Source organism: Dromiciops gliroides, chromosome 2 (genome assembly GCF_019393635.1).
Source record: "Dromiciops gliroides isolate mDroGli1 chromosome 2, mDroGli1.pri, whole genome shotgun sequence".
NCBI lineage: Eukaryota > Metazoa > Chordata > Mammalia > Microbiotheria > Microbiotheriidae > Dromiciops > Dromiciops gliroides.
In genome coordinates, this window is record NC_057862.1 from 13283583 (window position 1) to 13297136 (window position 13554).

Genomic DNA, 13554 nt, shown 5'->3' on the forward strand with positions numbered 1-13554 from the left:
CTCTCTGGGAGCCAGGCTTGCTACATTTTGGGTATCTCTCTTCTCTATCACCTTGACCTTGAGACCCACCAACTCTGTTCCTTCCATTATTAGGCTTCTCATAGGTGGATAGGCAGCCGGCACAGGATCTTGTACCTGGTCTAAGGATTTGGCCTTCATTGTCCATTTCCCTTCTCTCTCCCCCTCCATTATATTTATATGTGTATATATAGTTTTCCCCAATATAAACTTCTTTTTTTTTTGCAGGGCAATGGGGGTTAAGTGACTTGCCCAGGGTCACACAGCTAGTAAGTGTCAAGTGTCTGAGGTCAGATTTGAACTCAGGTCCTCCTCAATCCAGGGCTGATGCTTTATCCACTTCAGTGCCACCTAGCTGCCCCCTACCCAATATAAACTTAAGGACTGGACTTGTTTCATTTTTGGCCCTGTACTCCCAGTGTCTGCAACATTATAGGTGTAGAATAATTACTTATTAAATTGAACTGAAAAATAACATGGAGTGATCATTGGTTGGGGTACCTAGACCTGACAATGAAACTTCAGTTGTGGTCTGACCAGAGCAGAGACAGGGGGACTTCTTATTTCTGAATGCTACACATCTCTTAATGGAGCCTAAGTTGGCTTTTGCTTTTAGGGGGGCATCCTGGTGCCCTGTGGACTTGTATCTTGGAGTCCACTAAAACTTCCATAACATTTGCAGACAAACTGCTGCCTCACCTATCTCCCCCTCTCAGGCTGACATCAAATCACTGATGAGTACTCTAGGGATCTGGCCATTAAACCAGTTCCAAATTCATTTAACTTAATGACCATCTTGACCACTTTCCTCTATGTTTTCCAAAGGAATATTATGAGGAGCTTTATAAATGTTCTGCTGGAATCCATGTTAACTATACTTCCCAGTCTATCAGCACTGCCAGTTAAGGAAATGAGATGACTTTGGCATTAAGCATAATCTGCTCTCAACAAAGCCAGGCTGACTCTCTGAGATTTACAGATGAGGACAACCACTAACCACCCCTTTAATAATATGTTCTAGACTTTTGCCAGAAACCAAAGTCCAGTGTGGTAGACCCCATTTTCTTCCTTTAAAAAAATGGGCCCCAAGGGGAAGCTAGATGGTGCAGTGGATAGAGCACCAGCCCTGGATTCGGGAGGACCTGAGTTCAAATCTGACCTCTTAACACTTAGTAGCTGTGTGACCCTGGGCAAGTCACTTAACCCCAATTGCCTTGTAAAAAAACCCAAAAACAACAACAACAAAACAAAACAAAAAACGGGTCCCTGCTCTTATGATGTCTTGGCCCTTCTCTAATCCTTGGTGCTTTTGCCTTACTCCCTAACTGTTCAAAGACAGTGGCTTCACCATGACACCTGTCAATCCTTGCAGGGGCCCTGGATAAAAGGGAGGGAATCTAGACCTGAAAACAGGAATTCATCACGTGCTTCATGATTCATCTTGGATTTTCACTCTCTATCAGTCGTTTTTATCTTATCCTTTTTCTCTTTGATGATCATTCTCCATACAAGAGATAACAAGTCAACCACAAGCTGGACAGCTTGACTTTCACTCATTTAGCAGTAGGGCGGGTCCTGCTCGGAGCCCCATCCTTGCCCCAATATGGATGAAAACCACCCCTCCCCACCCCGCCCCCCCAGCTTGTGTTGTCTGTACCTTTTACCAAAAGTCCTGGTTCCTTCTGGCCTCCAGCACCTTGATGCCATTTCAGGACAGTGCCAGTCTCTGCTATTTCTCCTGTGACTTGCCCTTCTGTCCTTGCTTTTATCCTGTGGACATCTTTTAGGATTCCAGTTGGTTAGGAAGTTCCCTGCACATGCACATCAGTCTCTTTAGATAACTCTCTGTTTTTCTCCTTATTAGAATGGTTTCTTCACAATGCAAATCTTCAGCATTTGGCATCAATCTTGGGCTGACTTCCCCTACAGAATATTGGATTACGGGATGCTACCTATCCTTTCTCTGAATTCTCTCCAAGCATCAAGTGTGCCCATCAGACTAGATTGTCATCTTCTCTAGAAAGAGGCAGTATGGTATAGTGGCTAGGGCACTGGACTAGAAGTCAAAATGACACAAAGTCAAATGAGATTTCAGACACTTCTGAGCCGTGTGACCCTGAACAAATCACTTGGCTTTTCTCTGCTTCAGCTTTCTCATCGGAAAAGTGAGGGTGTTGGATTCAGAGGCCTCTCAAAACCCTCCCAGTTCTAAATCTCTCCTAAATTCCAAGATTTTGTGGCCCTTTTCCTAAAAGGTTCCCGTCATTTCTAATCTAGCAACTATTGCCTTCCTGTGGCTGAAAATTGTATCCCAAATCACACTTACTTCTTGGACTCTTCCACCTTTTGAAGGATGAAATTATCACTAAGGCCAGTCTAGAAATTGTGAGCTTCTCTACTTTGGGGTGTGGGGGGGTGATATGGAGAGAGATCTGTGGAGAAAGAGAAAGAGAGATGGCAAGAGAGAGAAAGAGATGGGGAGAGAGACAGAAAGAAAGAGACAGAGACAGAGAAATGGCGGAATGGAGAGGGAGGGACAAAGAGAGAACTTTAGCTGATAAATATGTAAACAAAGTCCCCATCACTAGGACACCATGCCACCATGCTAGCTGCATGATTCTCTTTCCAGAATTGGTAATATGCTTCTTTCTGCCTAGCTGGTCAAAAATATAATAATAACAATGCAATGATATTGTGTGTTAAGGTTTACAAAGCACTTTACAAATATGACCTCATTTGATCTTAACCCCATTTTACAGTTGAGAAAACTGAGGGAAACACAGTTCTTGTAGAGTCACTTGCCCAGGGTCAGCCGGCTAGGAAGGATTTGAGTCTGAATTTGAACTAAGGTCTTCCGGATGCCAGGTCATATCCACTGAGCCACCTAGCTGTCTTTATACATAATTTTTGATCTTTCTTGGTTGACCTTCCCACAAATATTCTTCCCATCCTCATTCCTGGATTTCCTCACAGGAGGAAATAACCTTGGGTGGCTTTTGTCTATCCTTCTCTACTCACATGCTGCTGTTTGCTGCTCCTTGAGGCCAGGGCCTGCTTCATTCTGGCTTTGACTTCCTCTTTCCTCGGTGCCTGGCCTGCTCCTTGTGGTCCAGAGTGATCTCGGAGCCTTCTCAGCTTTAGCAGCTTTAAACTGTACTGAATAAGAAATGACAAGCAGGATGATTTCAGAAAAGCCTGGAAAGACTTGTATGAACTGATGTCTAGTGATGTGAGCAGAACCAGAGCACTGTGCACAGAGACAGCAAAAGTGTTATATGAAGAACTGTGAATGATTAGCTGTTCTCAGTGATACAATGATCCGAGACAATCCCAATGGACTATTGATGAAACGTACTCTCCACCTCCAAAGAAAGAACTGATCTTGATGGAACAGACTGAAGCATGCTATTTTTCAATTTCATTTTTTTCTTGTATTCAAGTTTTCTTGTACAATGTGACTAAAATGGTAATGCTTTACATAATTACACATATATCACCCATACCTGATTGCTTACCACCTCAGGGAGAGGGGAGGGAAAGAGGGATAAAAATTGGAACCCAAAACTATAAATAAAAATGTTTATTACTTTTACAAAAAAAACTGTACTAAGACTTGGGACACTCACCCTGCAGAAGGCTACTCCCCACATGCCCCCAGACCCACCCTGCTGGTTTTTCCTGTTCCCTTTGGGTAAGGGGTAAATGCCCTTCCCTGGCTGATTTCCAGGCAGGGGCCACCCCTAGGTCTCCTTGCTCCCAGTTTCAGGAAGACCAAGGCAATCACATCTGCCTCCCACCATTCCATTCCACCCACTTTTTACCCTTAGGTGGTGTATTTGTTTACAGACATCGAAAGGAGGCCATGGTTTGGTTTGGTTTTGTTCCTGGGATCCTTTCACAGTTTGGGTCAAATATCTGGGTATTTCTATTACTCTTCTGCCTGCCCCTTCCTTAAACCTTTTTACACATGAGGAAACTGAGTCACCAAGAAGGTAAATGACTCGGCGGTGGGGAGTTACCACCCCCAGGTTTCCTCACTCCTTTGATTCTTTTCCCATCTCCTAATCACAGTTTACACTGGTCATGAAAACATATTTTACAAACAGGTTTGGCAGAAAGGGAGTGAAATCCTTCTCTCAGACAGCTTGTTCTAGGGCTCCCTCTCAGGAAGTTGAGATAGATGTGGTGTCTGCTCTCTGGCTCCCAATGTTGCCCCACCCATTCAAGCAGAGGGCCCAGGGAGATGCTGAGAGTGAGATGCAGTAGATGCCATCATTACAGAATAGATTTCAGAAGGCAGCGTAGAGGAGGTGCCGGCAGCACACAGCATGGTGTGACATAAGGGATGAAATTTCTACTCTGACTCTGTCTGGGAGCCTGCTAATTAGGAAACACTAAGTAGCAACATGAGGCCTGGTGTCATGTTTTCAGAAGCAACTTCTCATGAAAAAGAATTTGAGATGGGTCTATTTTTAAATTTTTCTTTTAAAATTGTATGTTTTGGTTTATATGCCTCTTCCTGGTAACCCTCCCTTACCCCCATCCCCACATAACCTTCCTAGTATAAAAATTAAACAAAACTGTCTGATAAACAGAACACTTGCTCGTACTGGAAGGGACGGAAGAGGTCATTTAGCTCAACCTGCTCATTTTACAGATGAGAAAACTGATACCCAGAGAGATTAAATGGTATCATATGTGTACAGCACCTGGCCGACCTAAAGGTGCTATAGAAATGCTAGCTATACTAATAGTGTGTATGATTGTTATAATTATCATTATTATCATTTCCCCAAGGATATGTTAGGATTAGAACCCAAATCCTTGGGTACCAAGTCTAAAATACATTATATTGTATCATGCTGCTTCTCCAGTGGTGACTGTAACTAACAGCACTTGCGACTTTGCAATTTTATAGTTTTCTCTTTCTTACACTCTCAGTGTCACCTGTCCCCCACCTTTCCCAACTCCCACCCACATGGGTCCTCAGAGGGCAGCTGCCTCTGGCTGAAACAGAGTGAATGAAAGGGAATTAAGTGGAATAATTGTGTCAGTGTCTCCTGGAGCTAGATTGAGAAAGGTCTTCAATGGCAAACTAAAGAGTCTTCTCCCTACAGAAGACATTCCATCTCCAGCCTCCATGCTTTTGTCCCCCATTCCTGGAATCCTCTCTCTCCTCACCTCTGCCTACTGGAAGTCTCATCTCCCTTCATGGCTCAGGCGAGTCACTTCTTCATTCTCTCAGTAAAATTTAAGTTCCTTGTGTCTCATGTTGTATCTGTATCCCGAAGTTCCCCTTCCTCCCTGCCTCCCTTAAAGCAGTTCTTCCTCTGAAATCTGTGAGGAAAGAGAGATATACTCATTTCTTTGAACTTTCTGCGTACCAGCTCCAGCTCAGAAGCCAACTAATTCAAGGCTTTGTCACCGAACAGTAGCCTACAGGAAGCATTCAGAGAATACCCAAGTGCTCAGAAGTGTGTAGGGCAGGGAGGATGGGGCATTTCTCATGTGCAATAAGGACTGGACCCTTACTGGTCAATTTCCCCTCCCCCATTACACTATGATCATATCTACTCTCTCTCTGTATCTTGTATATACATGTAGAAATTCTCCTTCCTTTCCCCCCATTACAATATAAATGCCTTGAAGGCAGGAACTGCACTTTTGTCTTTGTATTCCTAGTGCTTGACTCAGAAGGTTTAAACAGAAGTTGCTCCCTCTTTTTAGGCCTCAGTTTTCCCAAATGTGAAATGTCACCTTTTCTTTGATGGTCTCTCAGCTCCCCTTTCTCTAGATCCATTTGTGCTTGGATCCATCCCCTCACCACTACCACTGTGGAAGAGGGAAAGCTACTCAGGAAATAGTGAAGGAGGACAGCTAGGTGGTGCAGTAGATAGAGCACTGGCCCTGGAGTCAGGAAGACCTGAGTTCAAATCTGGCCTCAGACATTTGACACTTACTAGGTGTGTGACCCTGGGCAAGTCACTTAATCCCCATTGCCTCACAAACCCCCCCCCCCAAAAAAAAAAAAAGAAATAGTGAAGGATCCTGGAATTGTAATTACGGGACCAGAGTTTTGGAATTGGAACGGACCTGAGAAGTCATTAAACCCAACCCCCTTTTTGTACAGAGGAGGACAGGAAGGTCCAGAAAGAGCTTGCTCAGAGTCATACATATCGTAATGTTTGGGGGGACTCTGCACCTGGAGTAGGGGGCTAGCTCACCCAAAGAATTGGAGGCTCATCATGAATCTCGTAAAATAAAAAGAGATTTATTAGGAGAGGAATATATGACAGGGGAACAGAACGGTCCCACTGGAGTAAGATAAGTCCTGGCCTTTTGTATCTTTACAAAACAAGAAGAAATGCAAAAAAACTGGGGCCAGATGAACTAAAAGGGGGTCCTTGATAACAGGTGTCAGTAGAATATGCAACATCCATCCATATCTTGAAGACCTTAGTGGATTATCAGCTACTGGGGCAGGTCCTGCCACGCCTCATACTTGAAGTGGGAGAGCTGTTCTTCCCTTGGCCTTGGGGGCTGGGATCTTCAGGTTTCTTGGGGTCCCACTGCATTCCCATAAGAGTAAGTAGCAGAGTGAGGATTCGAACCCGGGTCCTCTGACTCGAAATCCTAGGTTTTTGTTCTCCATCAGACTCAGTTAATAAATTGACTGAAAGCAAACCAGAAGCAGGCAACAACATGGAAGTGACAGACCATCTCACTCATGCAAAAGCACAGAAGCTGGAATGGGGCTAAACAAGGAAATGTACTGAGAGAAGAGGGGAAAGACTTCCCCGACAGGGAGAAAATAATCTGAACAAAGGCTGCTTTCAGTCATCTAAACAATAAATATATATGCGAAGATTTGAAGATGTGGCGTTTGGGGGACAGAGGAAACTCCCTCCACTGATGCAGACTGGCAGTCTGCCTTAGTCAATGTTTTAGGGCCCTGACAGTGATGTAAGAGGCAAAAAAGGGGTTAACAGGAAAACCTAAGACCCAAGCTCTAATTTAGATCTGAGCTCCAAGAGGGGCTATAACTTACAGACCCCAGCTCAGAAAGGGATTAATGGATAATTTAAGATTTGAACCTTCATTAATACAAGTCGGGGCCTAGGCTCTTGTTACCCACATTAATCACCACTCATAACAAGAACATAAAGAGGCAGGTCATAGAGACCTTAATTACAACAATGATACACAGACAGGGTGTAGAAATTCTAACTGATAAATGAAAAGGTGATATGCACAGAAAAGGCCAAATTTGTTCCCAGTGTAGGGACCAATTTTTAATTGGGGAGTGTCAACTAGGTGGCTCGCCTCAATATTAGGGCAAGGAAGGAGACCGACAGCCTCTCTCAAAACAGAGCAGGATTTATTTAACAAGAACGAACTTAAAAAAACACAAACAGGATCAGTAGGATCAAGGGAAAGAAAATAAAATGGGGAAAGGGAAATTATATAACCTGAACAACACTACCGCCCAGGAATCAGCTGAGAACACACAGCAGCGTCCTGTCACCTTACAGCTTCAAGCTAGAATGGTGAAAAACCTCCCTTCTTCCCAGCAGACCCCAGGCTGACCACACACAGCCCCCAGCCAATTGGCTGGCCGCTCTGACAGTCACATGACTGCCCTCACTAGGCTTCTAATCATTATAATTTTGCCAGGCCTATGTAGGCGTCTCTGAGTGGTGATGACATGAGGTGCCAGTGCCATGGCAATGGCTACAACCAGTGGGTGGAGCACCATGCGGTTTGCAGAGCCCCAGGCCGGTCAATGAGCCAAGGTTTTTTTTTTTTAATTTTAGCCAAATGATGGGGTCATAAAAACCTCAAATAACAATTAATTCTTTATACCAGATTCACCTTATGACGTGTAAACCCCCAAAATACACCTCCATGGAAAAAGGTATCCTCTGGTGTTGGCTTAAGCCCCCAGGAACTCCAAATTAAGGAACTCCTCCCTAAAGAGGAGAATAATATAATGAGACTGATAATCAATTTATCCATACTATAAAGATAACTCTTTTCTTTCCCTATTCGAGAGACACCTCCATAATGCTCTCCCTGTGATCACTCATAGTATTGCAATAAAACTTGGGAAACTGAGTCACTGAGTCTTGTAATTCTTTTGGGATGATTCACGATCAATTTGATCACCTTAAACCCATCCCACATCAAAAGGGTTAGTGCCTTGCCAATGGTCACTTGCCTAGTATGGGTCAAAGGCAGGACTTGAACCCAGGCATCACTGTGAAGTAGAAACAGCATTGTACTTGACCCTGATTTTTATTCCTGGCTTTGCTCTTGAACACATCCCTTAGTATCTCCCGGCCCTAGTATCTTTATCTGTAAATTGGGGGGAGGGAGTGGCCAGAGTAGATGGGGAGGAGGCACCCTGGCTGCCTGGAGGGAGGACTCTCCTTTAGGAAATCAAAGATCCCAGAAGTCCTTAGAAATGGGATCCCCACAATTGGTTTATTTATCAAATGGGGGGGAATGGGCTTCAAGCTCTCCAAGGTCCCTTCCAGCTTTAACATTCTCCGGCTTTAATACTGATTCTATTTTTATGAGAGAATCAAATGCTGAGAAGATAAACGGATTCCAAACAGGTTTCCAGACTCCTCCAGGGATTAGTTCCAAGCAGCCCAAATCTCTTACATCTTCGGAGCCTACATTTTCAGGGCAGCCTTTTTGTTTGATGTGGGAAATGATGACCCCCAGGCACAGTCAGCTGCTGAATCTTTAAAAATTCCAATAAGCTCCGTATATTTAACTAAGGGAAACATTCAGATCCCGCAGCCTTTCAACAAGGAGGGGGGTGGAGGGTGGGCACTTGCAGCACTTAGAGGGTTAAGCCTAGGTAAACTGGAAAATACTTTTGATCACAAAATCTCCGTGGGAAAGGACCTCTGGTCTAACGAGTTCCTGAGTCAGAATCCATTCTACAAAACAACAGCAACAGCAACATTAGCTGGTATTTTTTAACTCTTGATCTCCACAACAACCCTGTGAGGGAGGTGTTATTAATATTATTATTTTACAGATAAGGAAACTGAGGCTGAGTGACTTGCCCTGGGGTACTCAGGTCATAAGTGTGGGTCCTCCAAGGCCGTAGCTCTACCCACTGGGCCATCTAGCTGCCTCAACACCCTTGACCACTAGTTATCCAGCCATGCTTATGGAGTATAGATGGGGATTGATGTGGGCCTGAAATAACTCAGAAAAAGTTTCTCCTTGAGAAGCAAAACTTAAGGGTGGACACAAAGCACCGGCCCTGGATTCTGGAAGACCTGAGTTCAAATGCGGCCTCAAACACTTGACACTTACTACCTGTGTGACCCTGGGCAAGTCAATTAACTCTCATTGCCCCAAAACAAACAAAAAAGTAAGGGGAGATAAGTCCCTTACGTGTGGCTGCTATTTGAGCAGAGCCCGGGGATAGAGATAACTCCAGAAGTCAGGAGCACCACCCCTCATTCAAGCTTTCCCCACCCCGCCCCACCCCAAAAGGAGCTTTCCATTGTCAGGTAGTCACCCCATCTCTCCTCTATAAAAGCTTTGTCCTTTCTTCTGTTCTTGGAGGAAGAAGGTATCTCCAAGCCATCTCTTCCCCTTGAGGCTAAGTCTTCGACCTGCCTCTCAGTCACTTTCTCTAGTGCCCAATAAAGGACCATTTTAATTTTAATTCGACTGTGTGTGAGAGTGCAATTCTTTACTGAGGAATACCTAAATATCCCCACACCTCTTCCCCCCATGATGGACTGTTTAACCTAAATAGGCTGGATTGTGTGGGAAGATCTGATCTACCACGGCTTCCACCACTGGGGAGAGTAGGAGGTGGGTCTTGGATGCCCGCAGTAGTCCAGTGGAGAAGGAGAAGGCAGGTTCCGAACAGCCTCGGCTGAAGGACCACTCCACTGTCTTATCTCTAAGGGAGGCAACGGGCTAGAATTACAGAAGGGGACGATGCTCTTTTAGGGATTTGGAATAAAAGCCACTTTTCCTGGTTGCTCTGAGTGGGATGTTAGCTTAGTTTCACCAGCTTAGCTCCTTCCCACCAGATGTTAGTTACGCCAAAGACAATCATGGATAGCAAACAGTCATATTTATCCAAGCAAACCGGGAAACAGAAATGGGAGCAGTTAAATTGATTAGGGAAGACAATAGAATACCAGAAGTAACTGGAGCCTTCCACTTGGGAACAAGGTAAAATCAGCTCACCTAAGGTGAGAACAATTTCAGCGGGAGTGTTCATTCTCAGGTTCAGGGGCAGCAGATACTGGGAGTCAAGGTATGTGTTGGGGTGAAGGAGAGGCTTCCCCACATGTCTGGGGCTCCCTGGGATGGCATCCGATATTCCGAAGTTTGTACCTTGCTTCTTCTTCTTTCTTCTTCTTCTTCTTCTTCTTCTTCTTCTTCTTCTTCTTCTTCTTCTTCTTCTTCTTCTTCTTCTTCTTCTTCTTCTTCTTCTTCTTCTTCTTCTTCTTCTTCTTCTTCTTCTTCTTCTTCTTCTTCTTCTTCTTCTTCTTCTTCTGGTGGGGCAATGAGGGTTAAGTGACTTGCCCAGGGTCACATAGCTAGTAAGTGTCAAGTGTCTGAGGCCGAATTTGAACTCAGATCCTCCTGAATCCAGGGCGAGCGCTTTATCCACTGTGCCACCTAGCTGTCCCTGTACCTTGCTTCTTACCTGTCTCTCTCCTCTCACGCCTTGGCACAGGTTCTCAACATAGCAAGTCTCCCAGCTGGAAGAATCACAATTTTCTCCTTTAGTGACCCCCCCCCCCCCACTACCTGGGACTGGGGGGAGGGGTTACACTGAAATACTTCCGGTGAGAGGCAGCCCCTTCCATTTCGGATTTGCTAGGATCCAGAGAAAGTTTGTCCTGACCTCTAGCCTCAATCCTCTGCCTTGCAATTTTCCTCCTTTGTCCCTCATTCTGCCCTAAGGGGCCAAACGGAATAGACCTAATTCTTCTTCCTGCCCATTGTTCTTCTGATACCGGGAAGATGTTATCCTCTCCTCTGGCTTCTCTTCTCCACATAAAACGCGTCTGCTGCCTTCGACAGATCGTCATAGGGCCTGATTCTGTGAACCTTTAGCATCCTGGCTGTCCTCAGAGCACCCCCAAGATCAACTTGCCTTCTCTGGCTTCCAAGAATTAGCCTGGAATGCTCCATCCCTCCTCCTTCAGGGATCAGATTGCTCTCTGCAGAGCCTTCCCTGATCATTCCGACCGATTCCAAGTCAATTCAGCCAAAATTGCAAAGTGCCTACTATGTGTCAACCACCATACGAGTTGCTGGAAATTGAAAAACAAAAATAAAACAACCCCTGATTTCCACTTTGGGGGGCGGGGGAGAGGTATGCAGAAATAGCTATTTTTACAGTAACTCGTGGCTGGCACATAGTAGGCGCCTTAGTAAACAACTGCTGATTTGAATGAAATGCCAGCTAATTAAGGTGCTAGATGTAATAAATGAAGGCAAATAAACAAAACGGGGAACAGTTTAATCTCATAGTCATAAATGCATCGAGACAGATGGTGTTGGTTCACAGAGCTGTGAAGATTTTAGCTCAAAGGGAGATGTAATATCCATTCTAGGATGAAAACTGGGCTTGAAATGAGATGAGGAAAATGGGCTCGTCATCACTGGAGAAGGGCAGGTAAGAGAATAATCGTCCTGTTAACCTAGTTACAGCCGGAGTAATAGTCGACAGCAGGACAGCAGCCGGTAGCCATAGAAATGAATGACAATGAGGAAGATGCTTTCCCAGTTTGGCTTCTGCTACTCTGTGTAGGGGGTTGGCAGAAAGAAGGAACCGTTGGCCATGGGGACTGTCCCTCACAATCACCCGTTGGGGCCCAACTTTACTCAGAGCTTTGATCTCTTCTTTGGGATCCTCTCCATTCTGTCACTTCGTCCTCCCATATCTTCTGGAAGTCTGCTGTACTCCTGGGGCTGTCCCAGCCAATCCACAGTGCTCCTCTGCCTGTGACATCAGACATAGGAAAGCAATCAGATATTCTAGAGTGAGAACCCACCTTCCTCCCTAAAAGCCAAGAGCCTGACCTGCCTCAGCCAAAGAAAATGGAGATACCAAATAAACTTAGATGCAGCTCGGTAGCAAAGTGGTCTTGCAGTCAGGGAGAGCTGAGTTCCAATGCTGCCTCAGACACGTACTGGCTCTGTGAATCTGGCCCATGCTTGACCTCTTTCAACCTCAGCTTTCTCATTTGTAAAGTGGAGACAACAACAGAACCTACTTTACAGGGTTGTTTTGAGGCTCAAACAAGATAACTGATGATGATGGTGGTGGTGGTGGTGGTGGTGGTGAAGACGTACTGGGAGGAGGAACTAAGAGCTGGTGAAGCTAAACTGAGTCCAGGGGCAGCCTCATGACAGGACCTTCATTGACCTCCCTTCGTCCTCCTGCTCTGACTTAAAGAGCATCATACAGGAAGAGGTCCAGCAATCTCTCTGGTTGTATGCTTCCATTGATTCTCCACCCCCTTTGATCCTACCCCTGCTGTGGCATTCCAAACCTTAAGTGTTCCAGAGCTGAGTTAAGGAGAAGCTTGGTGGTGCAATGTATAGAGCACCAGGTCTGGATTCAGTAAGACCTGAGTTCAAATGTTACCTCAGACACTTAATAGCTCTGTGACCCTGGGCATGTCACTTAACCTTTTTGCTTCAGTTTCCTCATCTGTTAAATGGGGATAATAATAGCACCTACCAGGGGTGTGAGGATCAAGTGAGATATTAGTAAAGGGCTTAGCACAACATAGCAAGCACTATATAAATGTTAGCTATTATGAAAACGAGCTATATACAGGGTGGGGCTATAGTTCGGCACGTTCCATTACACCTTTAGTAAAATCTCCTTTAATTCCTGAAGCAGCTGGGAAGGACTGACAACTAACCATAGCTTGAAAAGTAGCATTGGGAGTTTTGATGATGGCAAGAAACAAAAAAGGCAGAGATTTGGGGTTTGGAGTTCAGCCTTTGCAGTTGATTGAGGAAGGGAAAGGTAAGCCAGCCTTTGGGCTGACTTCCAGGGTTTATAATACCCTACAGAAAGATGAGATTCATTTCCAGCTTTGTGAGCAGCTGTTGAGCATGGGAGTGTTGGGGAGAAGGGTACAGAGGGAGGGACCAGCTCCTGAGGCTGCCCATAGAGCTTGGGAATTCAGCAAACGAGAAAAAGACACAGGCATACACACACCTATACTGGGGTGTGGCGGAGAGTCTGAATTGATGATGTCGTTGGTGTCTCCCAGTACTGACCGGCATCTATTCGGCAATTTCTGGTAGGGCAGAGTTGGCTGGAACCCTGAGAAGCAAAATAACTTGGCCACTGTCACACAGCCAGTCTGGCAGAAGCAAGACTCAAATTCAGGTCTTCCTGATTTCCAGGACAGTTCTCTCTGCATGATGTCAATCTGCTCTGCGTAAATATATATATATATACTATAATATATATGCTGCTAATCAGTTAGCAAGCAAGGAAAAATGTCACAACCATGT